General features: G+C 45.2%; 1 pseudogene; it reads right to left on the minus strand.

The window, feature by feature from the left end:
* Positions 1-368: 368 nt before the first annotated feature.
* On the minus strand, positions 369-3,684 carry LOC139835003 (uncharacterized; annotated as a pseudogene).
* Positions 3,685-5,053: the final 1,369 nt, after the last annotated feature.

Here is a 5,053-nt window from a genome sequence, read left to right on the forward strand (position 1 = left end):
CTCCCGTGGTGGAGCTTCTCGAAGATGTCGTTGGTGCACACGCCCTAGGACATCTTCGGAAGTTCCGCCTCAAATTTTTTTTCCCGCAAGCCAGTGAAAGCCTCGATCTGCTCTAACAGTGTTGGGGAATCTCCCTATGGTACGTCACAACCTCTATTTAACTAGTAAAAACAAGCCAACCATCTCCACTGTTAATATCTTACATACAATTACATTGTTACACAAAAATAAATGGGAAATTGATTGTCATATTGAGATACACATGTGTGCCATGAACCTTCTTCGTGTATGCCCTTCTTATGATCGCTTCGGCCGTAACCATGGAGCATCTTCATCATTTAACTTGATGCTTGGGTCAACATCCCTATCTATTGTTTCTTTTTTCTTCTAGATCGTAGCCATGGAGAATCTTCATCATTCAACAGGATGCTTGGGTCAGTTTTCACTGTGAAGGGCGGAATTTCATAAAACTTATTATAATCTACTGACATGTCTATCTTGTCATCTACTTCCACGATGTTTCTTTTTCCTGAAAGAACTATGTGACGCTTTGGCTCATCGGACGATGTATTCTTTGGCTGATTTCTTTTTCTCGTTTTGGTAGACATGTCCTTCACATAGAAAATCTGAGCCACATCGTTGGCTAGGACGAATGGTTCGTCCATGTACGCAAGATTGTTGAGATCCACTGTTGTCATGCCGTACTTTTGGTCTACATGTACCCCGCCTCCTGCCAGCTTGACCCATTTGCACCGAAACAAAGGGATCTTAAAAGTAGGTCCATAGTCAAGTTCCCATATCTCCTCTATGTACCCATAATAAGTGTCCTTCTGCCCATTGTCATCTGTTGCATCAAAGCGGGCACCACTGTTTTGGTTGATGCTCTTTTTATCTTGGCCGACCGTGTAAAATGTATTCTCATTTATCTCGTACCCTTGGAAAGTACATATAGTCGAAGATGGTGACCTGGCCAACCAGTACAGCTGATCTCCAACGGTGGTGTTATTCATGAGATGTGTCTGCAACCAACTGCCGAAAGTCTTCTCGTGTTCCCCTTTAATCCAGGAGTCAGCCTTCCCCGGGTTTTCGGAGCGTAGAATATTCTTGTGTCTCTCGATATACGGAGACACCACGATGGAATTGTGTAGAACTGTGTAGTGTGCTTGAGTGAAAGAATATCCGTCCATACAGACCGTTGATTTCCTTCCTAGTGTGCCTTTTCCAGTCAGCCTCCCCTCATACCGAGATTCAGGAACACCAATCGGTTTAAGGTTAGGAAGAAAGTCTACACAAAACTCAATGAGCTCCTCTGTTCCATAGCCCTTGGAGATGCTTCCTTCTGACCTAGCACGGTTACGAACATATTTCTTTAAGACTCCCATGAACCTCTCGAAGAGGAACATATTGTGTAGAAACACAGGACCGAGAATTCTAATCTCTTCGACTAGGTGAACTAGGAGGTGCGTCATAATATTGAAGAAGGATGGCGGGAACAACAACTCGAAGCTGACCAGACATTGGACCACATCAATCTGTAACCCTGATAGACTTTCTCAATTGATTACCTTCTGAGAAATTGCATTGAGTAATGCATATACCTTCACAATGGCCAGTCGAACATTTTCCGGTAGAAATTCCCCTCAATGCAACCGGAAGCAATTGCATCATAAGCACGTGGCAGTCATGAGACTTTAGGTTTTGTAATTTTTTCTCTTTCATATTTACTATTCCCTTTATATTCGACGAGAAGCCAGTCGGGACCATGATACTGAAAAGGACTTCAAAAAATATTTCCTTCTCTTCCTTGGTAAGAGCGTAGCTGGCAGGCCCTTGACACTGCCCTGGATGCATGCCGTCTCGTCCTTTATGACGTTCCTGGTCCTCCCGTGCTTCCGATGTATCTTTTGACTTCTCATACAAGCCTAGGAAGCCTAGAATATTCACGCAAAGATTCTTCATCAGGTGCATCACGTCGATTGCGGAGCGGATCTCATGGACTTCCCAATAGGGTAGCTCCCAAAATATAGATTTATTCTTCCACATGGGTGCGCGCTTATCATCGCCTTTAGGAATAGGTTGGCTGCTAGGACCCTTTCCAAAGATTACTTTTAAATCCTTGACCATATCAAATACTTCAGCACCAGTACGGGTGACAGGCTTCGACCGGGTTTCTGCCTTGCCATTGAAATGCTTGCCTTTTTTCTTTAAGGGATGCTTGGGCGGAAGAAAACGACGATTGTACGGGTACACATTCTTCCTACATTTGTCCAGATATATACTTTCTGTCTGATCCAAACAGTGTGTGCATGCATTGTATCCCTTCTTTGACTGTCCTGAAATGTTACTAAGAGCAGGCCAATCATTGATGGTTACGAAAAGCAATGCTCGTAGGTCAAATTCCTCTTGTTTGTACTCATCCCACACACGTACACCTGGTTTGGCCCACAGCTGTAAAAGTTCATCAACTAATGGCCTTAGGTACACATCAATGTCGTTGCCGGGTTGCTTCGAACCTTGGATGAGCACTGTCATCATAATGAACTTCCGCTTCATGCACAACCAAGGAGGAAGGTTGTAGATACATAGAGTCACGGGCCAGGTATTGTGACTGCAGCTCTGCTCCCCAAAAGGATTCATGTCATCTGTACTTAGACCAAACCATAAGTTTCTTGCGTCACCTGCAAAGTCCGGGAACTCTCTCTCGATTTTTCTCCAGTGCCGACCATCAGTGGGGTGCCTCAACCTGTCGTCTTTCATACGGTCTTCCATGTGCCATCGCAACAACTTGGCATGCTCTTTGTTTCTGAACAGACGTTTCAACTGTGGTATTATAGGATCATACCACATCACCTTGGCAGGAACCCTCTTCCTGGGTGGCTCGCCCTCAATATCACCAGGGTCATCTTTTCTGATCTTATACCGCAATGCAGTGCATACCGGGCATTTATCCATATTCTCGTACTTCTCACCGCGGTAGAGGATGCAGTCATTAGGGCATGCATGTATCTTTTGCATGTCTAATCCTAGAGGGCAGACAAGCTTCTTTACTTCGTACGTGCTAGCGGGCAATTCGTTCTTTCTTGGAAGCATCTTCTTCAGTATTACCAGCAACTTTTCAAATGACGAGTCAGTCACACCGGTCTCTGCCTTCTACTTCAGCAATTCCAATGTGCTACCCAGCTTCTTCTGGCCATCTTCACAAGTTGGGTACAACAATTTGTTGTGGTCCTGTAACATCTGCTCGAACTGCAACCTCTCCTTTTCTGTATCGCAGCCTCGCCGTACATCAGAAATGACCCGACCAAGATCATCAGCGGGCTCATCTGGTACCCGTTCTTCACCCTGACCTTCTTCTTCCTTGTCTTCCATTGCGGTATCAGCGTACTCAGGGAACATAGATCGGTAGTTGTCATCATCGTTCTCTTCTTCATCGCCGTCTTCCATCATAACCCCTCTTTCTCCATGCTTGGTCCAAACATTATAGCCAGACATGAAACCGGACCGAAGCAGGTGGCTCTGAATGACTCTTGACGAAGTGTGATCCTTCTCATTCCGACATTCAACACATGGACAAAACATAAAGCCACCACCATGCTTGTTCGCCTCGGCCGCATCGCGAAAAGAATGCACGCCTTCTCTGTAAGCGGCTGTGCGTCGGTCACCGTACATCCATGGATGGCTCATCTGCATCATACAACTGTATATCAAACGCAATCACGATCCTAAAATTAGTACCGCACGGTCTAAATGAGAAAATAGTTGCTAACCTTTTAGAACAAATGGAAATTAAGAGGAGGAAGCTTAAGTCTGGCTCGGGCACCTCATATCATGTTTGTCTTCTGTGAAATCAAGTGGCATCGCTCTAACACACATTTCAACAAACACATCTAGTGCATACGAATAAAAAAAAGACTAGCACAAACCCACACTAGCTCCTCCCACTAGGAAAAAAACAAGAGAGAGGAGAGAGGGGAGCTGCCATATATATAGGGCCAGCCCATTTGTCTCGGTTTGCCCCTTTAGTCCCGGTTTGAGACATAAAAGGTTCCTAACAAATCAGGACCAAAGGGTACCGTACGCGTGGGCGGATTCGAGGCGACGTGGCCAGGCATTTAGCCTGACGAAAGGCCTGCTTTCTACTAGCATAAGTGAAAATAACGGTTCTGAGTCGAGAAAAAAAAATCCGCAGTTCGATTGCAAGGCTGCTCTTCCTTCCTAATCCGGGTCAGCGGTCTACCGAACGGTGTACAACGGTACTGCCTCCACATATATCCCTCCCTGTGAGTCCCATCGCTCGGAAAAATGGCAGCATTGAAATGGTCATTCTATGAATTCGATGTTGTTTAGCTTGGTTACTTAGTTCGATCATAAAATTGCCGTTTGTTGTACTTGTACCACACCAAGCTGTCTGGTGGATACACGTCAAAAAAAAAACTTAATGGTGGATATCCGTTAGCATGCCCTTTGAAGCAAAACGCAGTACCAGAGTACGAATGTACGATCAGTCGCTCCATCACCTATGCTGGTGTGCTATCAGTGGCTCGTTTTCTGTTCTAGAAAGAAGAAAAACATCACCAGCTCCAGCATTGTCGTCATGTTCATGCTCTGCTCAGCGGTAACATTTTGTGCTAAAGTTGCAAGTGATAATCTAGACATGTGGGATAGGGTCAATGCTAACCCTACTCTGCATTTTTGCGCTCGTGACCGAAGTAAATTGCGGTGTACGACATGGTGAAGATAAGAAAATTAAGTCTACTAGGACATTTGCCCGTGCGTTGCTACGGCCTGATTTGGATTTAATATTACCTACTTTTTGGTAGAAATCTTAGCTCATTTATTATTAGGTATAGATAGGAAAACCTCCCGGTAGAATCTTCTTTGCATTATAATGTAGCATAACCTAGAAGAACGGAGACCAGGCGTCGCCACCTCATTTCCTTTCTCGCCGGCATCCTGCCGCTGTGGCCGTGCTCCTCACATATGGAAGCTGCATTTCCCCTGTAACACTTTCAGCCTTGCCGCCACGCCCAACCATTTAGGGGATTTCCTCCAT

Source organism: Lolium perenne, chromosome 1 (assembly GCF_019359855.2).
Source record: "Lolium perenne isolate Kyuss_39 chromosome 1, Kyuss_2.0, whole genome shotgun sequence".
Lineage (NCBI taxonomy): Eukaryota > Viridiplantae > Streptophyta > Magnoliopsida > Poales > Poaceae > Lolium > Lolium perenne.